This window comes from Rhododendron vialii, chromosome 9a, assembly GCF_030253575.1.
Source record: "Rhododendron vialii isolate Sample 1 chromosome 9a, ASM3025357v1".
Lineage (NCBI taxonomy): Eukaryota > Viridiplantae > Streptophyta > Magnoliopsida > Ericales > Ericaceae > Rhododendron > Rhododendron vialii.
Genome location: NC_080565.1, coordinates 18,000,178 through 18,011,325, shown reverse-complemented (window position 1 = coordinate 18,011,325; position 11,148 = coordinate 18,000,178).

The following is an 11,148-nucleotide window of genomic DNA, read 5'->3' as shown; positions in this document are numbered from 1 at the left end:
AATACCGTACGAGTACATCCATACGTTACCAAACGACACCAAAACGGTCCAATACCGTACGAGTACATCCATACGGTACTAAACCACACCAAAATGTACAATACCGTACGAGTGCTTCGTTACGGTACCAAAACACACCAAAACTGTACAATACCGTACGAGTACATCCATACTGTACCAAACATCACCAAAACGGTGCAATACCATACGAGTACATCCATACGGTACCAAACCACACCAAAACGGTACAATACCGTACGAGTACTTCGTTACGGTACCAAAACACACCAAAACGGTACAATACCGTACGAGTAAATCCATACGGTACCAAACCTCACCAAAACGGTGCAATACTGTACGAGTACATCCATACGGTACCAAACAACACCAAAACGGTGCAATACCGTACGAGTACATCCATACGGTACCAAACCAAACCAAAACAGTACAATATCTTACGAGTACTTCGTTATGGTACCAAACCACACCAAAACGGTGCAATACCGTACGAGTACATCCATACGGTACTAAACCACACCAAAATGGTACAATACCGTACGAGTGCTTCGTTACGGTACCAAAACACACCAAAACTGTACAATACCGTACGAGTACATCCATACGGTACCAAACATCACCAAAACGGTGCAATACCGTACGAGTACATCCATACGGTACCAAACCACCCCAAAACGCTCCAATACCGTACGAGTACATCCATACGGTACCAAACCACACAAAAACGGGGCAATACCGTACGAGTAAATCCATACGGTACCAAACCACACCAAAACGGTGCAATACCGTACGAGCACATCCATACGGTAACAAACCTCACCAAAACGGTACAATACCGTACGAGTACATCCATACGGTACAAAACCACACCAAAACGGTGCAATACCGTACGAGCACATCCATACGGTAACAAACCTCACCAAAACGGTACAATACCGTACGAGTACATCCATACGTTACCAAACGACACCAAAACGGTCCAATACCATACGAGTACATCCATACGGTACCAAACCACACCAAAACGGTGCAAAACCTTACCAGTACATGCATACGGTACCAAACCACACGAAAACGGTACAATACCGCACGAGTACCTCGTTACAGTACCATACCACATCAACACGGTCCAATACCGTATGAGTAAATTCATACGGTACCAAACCACACCCAAACGGTGCAATACCATACGAGTACATCCATACGGTATCAAACAACACCAAAACGGTGCAATACCGTACAAGTACATCCATACGGTAACATACCTCACCAAAACGGTACAATACCGTACGAGTACATCCATACGGTACCAAACCACACCAAAACCGTGCAATACCGTACGAGTACATCCATACGGTACCAAACCACACCAAAACGGTGCAATACCGTACGAGTACATCCATACGGTACCAAACCAATCCAAAACGGTACAATACCTTACGAGTATTTCGTTGCGGTACCAAACCACACCAAAACGGTGCAATTCCGTACGAGTACATCCATACGGTACCAAACCTCACCATAACGGTGCAATACCATACGAGTACATCCATACGGTACCAAACCACACCAAAACGGTACAAAACCGTACGAGTACTTCGTTACGGTACCAAACCACACCGAAATGGTACAATACCGTACGAGTACATCCATATGGTACCAAACGACACCAAAACCGAACAATACCGTACGAGTACATCCATACGGTACCCAACCACACAAAAACGGTGCAATACCGTACGAGTACATCCATACGGTACCAAACCATTCCAAAACGGTACAATACCTTACGAGTACTTCGTTACCGTACCAAGCCACACCAAAACGGTGCAATACCGTACGAGTACATACATACAGTACCAAACCTCACCAAAACGGTCCAATACCGTACAAGTACATCCATACGGTACCAAACCTCACCAAAATGGTACAATACCGTACCAGTACATCCATACTGTACAAAACCACACCAAAACGGTGCAATACCGTACGAGTACATCCATACGGTACCAAACCTCACCAAAACGGTGCAATACCGTGCGAGTACATCCATACGGTACCAAACCACACCAAAACGGTACAATACTGTCCGAGTACTTCGTTACGGTACCAAAACAAACAAAAACGGTACAATACCGTACGAGTACATCCATACGGTACAAAACCACACAAAAACGGTGCAATACCGTACAAGTACATGCATACGGTACAAAACAACACCAAAACGGTGCAATACCGTACGAGTACATCCATACGGTACCAAACCACACCAAAACGGTACAATACCGTCCGAGTACTTCGTTACCGTACCAAAACAAACAAAAACGGTACAATACCGTACAATTACATCCGTACGGTACCAAACCACACCAAAACGGTGCAATACCGTACGAGTACATTCATACGGTACCAAACCACACCAAAACGGTGCAACACCGTACGAGTACATCCATACGGTACCAAACCACACCAAAACGATACAATACCTTACGAGTACTTCGTCACGGTACCAAACCACACCAAAACGGTGCAATACCGTACGAGTACATCCATACGGTACCAAACCACACCAAAACGGTACGATACCTTACGAATACTTCGTTACGGTACCAAACCACACCAAAACGGTGCAATACCGTACGAGTACATCCATACGGTACCAAACCACACCAAAACGGTACAATACCTTACGATTACTTCGTTACGGTACCAAACCACACCAAAACGGTGCAATACTGTACGAGTACTTCCATACGGTACCAAACCACACCAAAACGGTACAATACCGTCCGAGTACTTCGTTACGGTACCAAAACAAACAAAAACAGTACAATACCGTACAATTACATCCGTACGGTACCAAACCACACCAAAACGGTGCAATACCGTACGAGTAAATTCATACGGTACCAAACCACACCAAAACGGTGCAAAACCCTTCGAGTACATCCATACGGTACCAAACCACACCAAAACGGTACAATACCTTACGAGTACTACATTACGGTACCAAACCACACCAAAACGGTGCAATACCGTACGAGTACATCCATACAGTACCAAACCTCACCAAAACGGTGCAATACCGTACGAGTACATCCATACGGTACCAAACCTCACCAAAACGGTGCAATACCGTACAAGTACATGCATACGGTACAAAATAACACCAAAACGGTGCAATACCGTACGAGTACATCCATACGGTACCAAACCACACCAAAACGGTACAATACCGTCCGAGTGCTTCGTCACGGTACCAAAACAAACAAAAACGGTACAATACCGTACAATTACATCCGTACGGAACCAAACCACACCAAAACGGTGCAATACCGTACGAGTACATTCATACGGTACCAAACCACACCAAAACGGTGCAACACCGTACGAGTACATCCATACGGTACCAAACCACACCAAAACGGTACAATACCTTACGAGTACTTCGTTACGGTACCAAACCACACCAAAACGGTGCAATACCGTACGAGTACATCCATACGGTAGCAAACCACACCAAAACGGTACAATACCTTACGAGTACTTCGTTACGGTACCAAACCACACCAAAACGGTGCAATACCGTACGAGTACGCCCATACGGTACCAAACCACACCAAAACGGTACAATACCTTACGAGTACTTCGTTACAGTACCAAAACAAACAAAAACGGTACAATACCGTACGAGTACATCCATACGGTACAAAACCACACCAAAACGGTACAAAACCGTACGAGTATTTCGTTACGGTACCAAACCACACCAAAATGGTACAATACCGTACGAGTACATCCATAGGGTACCAAACGACACAAAAACGGAACAATACCGTACGAGTACATCCATACGGTGCCAAACCACACCAAAACGGTGCAATACCGTACGAGTACATCCACACGGTACCAAACCACACCAAAACGGTACAATACCGTACGAGAGCTTCGTTACGGTACCAAACCACACCAAAATAGTACAATACCGTACGAGTACATCCATACGGTACCAAACCTCAGCAAAACGATGCAATACCGTACGAGTACATCCATACGGTACCAAACCACACCAAAAGGGTACAATACCGTACGAGTACTTCGTTACGGTACCAAACCACACCAAAACGGTACAATACCATACGAGTACATCCATACGTTACCAAACCACACCAAAACGGTACAATACCGTACGAGTACTCCGTTACGGTACCAAACCACACCAAAACGGTACAATACCGTACGAGTACATCCATACGGTACCAAACCACACATAAACGGTACAATACCGTACGTGTACTTCGTTACGGTACCAAACCACACCAAAACGTTACAATACCGTACGAGTAATTCCATACGGTACCAAACCACACCAAAATGGTGCAATACCGTACAAGCACATCCATACGGTACCAAACCACCCGAAAATGGTACAATACCATACGATTACTTCGTTACGGTACTAAACCACTCCAAAACGGTACAATACCGTACGAGTACATCCATACGTTACCAAACGACACCAAAACGGTCCAATACCGTACGAGTACATCCATACGTTACCAAACCACACCAAAATGGTACAATACCGTACGAGTGCTTCGTTACGGTACCAAAACACACCAAAACTGTACAATACCGTACGAGTACATCCATACGGTACCAAACATCACCAAAACGGTGCAATACCGTACGAGTACATCCATACGGTACCAAACCACACCAAAACGGTACAATACCGTACGAGTACTTCGTTACGGTACCAAAACACACCAAAACGGTACAATACCGTACGAGTACATCCATACGGTACCAAACCTCACCAAAACGGTGCAATACTGTACGAGTACATCCATACGGTACCAAACAACACCAAAACGGTGCAATACCGTACGAGTACATCCATACGGTACCAAACCAAACCAAAACAGTACAATATCTTACGAGTACTTCATTATGGTACCAAACCACACCAAAACGGTGCAAAACCGTACGAGTACATCCATACGGTACTAAACCACACCAAAATGGTACAATACCGTACGAGTGCTTCGTTACGGTACCAAAACACACCAAAACTGTACAATACCGTACGAGTACATCCATACGGTACCAAACATCACCAAAACGGTGCAATACCGTACGAGTACATCCATACGGTACCAAACCACCCCAAAACGGTCCAATACCGTACGAGTACATCCATACGGTACCAAACCACACCAAAACGGTGCAATACCGTACGAGTAAATCCATACGGTACCAAACCACACCAAAACGGTGCAATACCGTACGAGCACATCCATACGGTAACAAACCTCACCAAAACGGTACAATACCGTACGAGTACATCCATACGGTACAAAACCACACCAAAACGGTGCAATACCGTACGAGCACATCCATACGGTAACAAACCTCACCAAAACGGTACAATATCGTACGAGTACATCCATACGGTACAAAACCACACCAATATGGTGCAATACCGTACGAGTACATCCATACGGTACCGAACCACACAAAAACGGTGCAATACCGTACGAGTACATCCATGCGGTACCAAACCACACCAAAACGGTACAATACCGTACGAGTGCTTCGTTACGGTACCAAACCACACCAAAACGGTACAAAACCATACGAGCACATCCATACGGTAACAAACCTCACCAAAACGGTGCAATACCGTACGAGTACATCCATACGGTACCAAACCACACCAAAACGGTACAATACCGTACGAGTACTTCGTTACGGTACCAAAACACACCAAAACGGTACAATACCTTACGAGTACATCCATACGGTACCAAACCTCACCAAAACGGTGCAATACCGTACGAGTACATCCATACGGTACCAAACCACACCAAAACGGTACAATACCGTACGAGTACTTCGTTACGGTACCAAAACACACCAAAACGGTACAATACCGTACGAGTACATCCATACGGTACCAAACCTCACCAAAACGGTGCAATACCGTACGAGTACATCCATACGGTACCAAATCACACCAAAACGGTGCAATACCGTACGAGTACATCCATACGGTACCAAACCAAACCAAAACAGTACAATATCTTACGAGTACTTCGTTACGGTACCAAACCACACCAAAACGGTGCAATACCGTACAAGTACATCCATACGGTACCAAACCTCACCAACACGGTCCAATACCGTACCAGTACATCCAAACGGTACCAAACCTCACCAAAACGGTACAATACCGTACCAGTACATCCATACGGTACAAAACCACACCAAAACGTTGCAATACCGTACGAGTACAACCATACGGTACCAAACCTCACCAAAACGGTGCAATACCGTGCGAGTACATCCATATGGTACCAAACCACACCAAAACGGTGCAATACCGTACGAGTACATCCATACGGTACCAAACCACACCAAAACGATACCATACTGTACGAGAGTTCGTTACGGTACCAAACCACACCAAAACGGTATAATACCGTACGAGTACATCCATACGGTACCAAACCACACCAAAACGGTGCAATACCGTACGAGTACATCCATACGGTACAAAACCACACCAAAACGGTACAATACCTTACGAGTACTTCGTTACAGTACCAAAACAAACAAAAACGGTACAATACCGTACGAGTACATCCATACGGTACAAAACCACACCAAAACGGTACAATACCGTACGAGTACATCCATACGGCGCCAAACCACACCAAAACGGTGCAATACCGTACGAGTACATCCATACGGTACAAAACCACATCAAAACGGTGCAATACCGTACAAGTACATCCATATGGTACCAAACCACACCAAAACGGTGCAATACCGTACGAGTACATCCACACGGTACCAAACCACACCAAAACGGTACAATACCTTACGAGTACATCCATACGTTACCAAACCACACCAAAACGTTGCAATACCGTACGAGTACATCCATACGGTACCAAACCACACCAAAACGGTACAATACCGTACGAGTACTCCGTTACGGTACCAAGCCACACAAAAACGGTACAATACCGTACGAGTACATCCATACGGTACCAAACCACACATAAACGGTACAATACCGTACGTGTACTTCGTTACGGTACAAAACCACACCAAAACGTTACAATACCGTACGCGTACATCCATACGGTACCAAACCACACCAAAATGGTGCAATACCGTACAAGCACATCCATACGGTACCAAACCACCTGAAAATGGTACAATACCATACGATTACTTCGTTACGGTACTAAACCACCCCAAAACGGTACAATACTGTACGAGTACATCCATACGTTACCAAACGACACCAAAACGGTCCAATACCGTACGAGTACATCCATACGGTACCAAACCACACCAAAACGGTGCAAAACCTTGCCAGTACATGCATACGGTACCAAACCACACGAAAATGGTACAATACCGTACGAGTACCTCGTTACAGTACCATACCACATCAACACGGTCCAATACCGTATGAGTAAATCCATACGGTACCAAACCACACCCAAACGGTGCAATACCATACGAGTACATCCATACGGTATCAAACCACACCAAAACGCTGCAATACCGTACAAGTACATCCATACGGTAACATACCTCACCATAACGGTACAATACCGTACGAGTACATCCATACGGTACCAAACCACACCAAAACAGTGCAATACCGTACGAGTTCATCCATACTGTACCAAACCACACCAAAACGGTGCAATACCGTACGAGTACATCCATACGGTACCAAACCAATCCAAAACGGTACAATACCTTACGAGTACTTCGTTACGGTACCAAACCACACCAAAACGGTGCAATTCCGTACGAGTACATCCATACGGTACCAAACCTCACCATAACGGTGCAATACCGTACGAGTACATCCATACGGTACCAAACCACACCAAAACGGTACAAAACCGTACGAGTACTTCGTTACGGTACCAAACCACACCGAAATGGTACAATACCGTACGAGTACATCCATATGGTACCAAACCACACCAAAACCGAACAATACCGTACGAGTACATCCATACGGTACCCAACCACACAAAAACGGTGCAATACCGTACGAGTACATCCATACGGTACCAAACCAATCCAAAACGGTACAATACGTTACGAGTACTTCGTTACGGTACCAAACCACACCAAAACGGTGCAATACCGTACGAGTACATACATACAGTACCAAACCTCACCAAAACGGTCCAATACCGTACAAGTACATCCATTCGGTACCAAACCTCACCAAAACGGTACAATACCGTACCAGTACATCCATACTGTACGAAACCACACCAAAACGGTGCAATACCGTACGAGTACATCCATACGGTACCAAACCTCACCAAAACGGTGCAATACCGTGCGAGTACATCCATACGGTACCAAACCACACCAAAACGGTACAATACCGTCCGAGTACTTCGTTACGGTACCAAAACAAACAAAAACGGTACAATACCGTACGAGTACATCCATACGGTACCAAACCACACAAAAACGGTGCAATACCGTACAAGTACATGCATACGGTACAAAACAACACCAAAACGGTGCAATACCGTACTAGTACATCCATACGGTACCAAACCACACCAAAACGGTACAATACCGTCCGAGTACTTCGTTACCGTACCAAAACAAACAAAAACGGCACAATACCGTACAATTACATCCGTACGGTACCAAACCACACCAAAACGGTACAATACCGTCTGAGTACTTCGTTACCGTACCAAAACAAACAAAAACGGTACAATACCGTACAATTACATCCGTACGGAACCAAACCACACCAAAACGGTGCAATACCGTACGAGTACATTCATACGGTACCAAACCACACCAAAACGGTGCAACACCGTACGAGTACATCCATACGGTACCAAACCACACCAAAACGATACAATACCTTACGAGTACTTCGTCACGGTACCAAACCACACCAAAACGGTGCAATACCGTACGAGTACATCCATACGGTACCAAACCACACCAAAACGGTACAATACCTTACGAGTACTTCGTTACGGTACCAAACCACACCAAAACGGTGCAATACCGTACGAGTACATCCATACGGTACAAAACAACACCAAAACGGTACAATACCTTACGATTACTTCGTTACGGTACCAAACCACACCAAAACGGTGCAATACCGTACGAGTACATCCATACGGTACCAAACCACACCAAAACGGTACAATACCGTCCGAGTACTTCGTTACGGTACCAAAACAAACAAAAACAGTACAATACCGTACAATTACATCCGTACGGTACCAAACCACACCAAAACGGTGCAAAACCCTTCGAGTACATCCATACGGTACCAAACCACACCAAAACGGTACAATACCTTACGAGTACAACATTACGGTACCAAACCACACCAAAACGGTGCAATACCGTCTGAGTACATCCATACAGTACCAAACCTCACCAAAACGGTGCAATACCGTACGAGTACATCCATACGGTACCAAACCTCACCAAAACGGTGCAATACCGTACAAGTACATGCATACGGTACAAAACAACACCAAAACGGTGCAATACCGTACGAGTACATCCATACGGTACCAAACCACACCAAAACGGTACAATACCGTCCGAGTACTTCGTCACGGTACCAAAACAAACAAAAACGGTACAATACCGTACAATTACATCCGTACGGAACCAAACCACACCAAAACGGTGCAATACCGTACGAGTACATTCATACGGTACCAAACCACACCAAAACGGTGCAACACCGTACGAGTACATCCATACGGTACCAAACCACACCAAAACGGTACAATACCTTACGAGTACTTCGTTACAGTACCAAAACAAACAAAAACGGTACAATACCGTACGAGTACATCCATACGGTACAAAACCACACCAAAACGGTACAAAACCGTACGAGTACTTCGTTACGGTACCAAACCACACCAAAATGGTACAATACCGTACGAGTACATCCATAGGGTACCAAACGACACCAAAACGGAACAATACCGTACGAGTATATCCATACGGTGCCAAACCACACCAAAACGGTGCAATACCGTACGAGTACATCCACACGGTACCAAACCACACAAAAACGGTACAATACCGTACGAGAGCTTCGTTACGGTACCAAACCACACCAAAATAGTACAATACCGTACGAGTACATCCATACGGTACCAAACCTCAGCAAAACGATGCAATACCGTACGAGTACATCCATACGGTACCAAACCACACCAAAAGGGTACAATACCGTAGGAGTACTTCGTTACGGTACCAAACCACACCAAAACGGTACAATACCATACGAGTACATCCATACGTTACCAAACCACACCAAAACGGTGCAATACCGTACGAGTACATCCATACGGTACCAAACCACACCAAAACGGTACAATACCGTACGAGTACTCCGTTACGGTTCCAAACCACACCAAAACGGTACAATTCCGTACGAGTACATCCATACGGTACCAAACCACACATAAACGGTACAATACCGTACGTGTACTTCGTTACGGTACCAAACCACACCAAAACGTTACAATACCGTACGAGTACATCCATACGGTACCAAACCACACCAAAATGATGCAATACCGTACAAGCACATCCATACGGTACCAAACCACCCGAAAATGGTACAATACAATACGATTACTTCGTTACGGTACTAAACCACCCTAAAACGGTACAATACCGTACGAGTACATCCATTCGTTACCAAACGACACCAAAACGGTCCAATACCGTACGAGTACATCCATACGGTACCAAACCACACCAAAACGGTGAAAAACCTTACCAGTACATGCATACGGTACCAAACCACACTAAAACGGTACAATACCGTACGAGTACCTCGTTACAGTGCCATACCACATCAACACGGTCCAATACCATACGAGTACATCCATACGGTACCAAACCACACCAAAACGGTGCAATACCATACGAGTACATCCACACGGTATCAAACCACACCAAAACGGTGCAATACCGTACAAGTACATCCATACGGTAACATACCTCAGCAAAACGGTACAATACCGTACGAGCACATCCATACGGTACCAAACCACACCAAAACAGTGC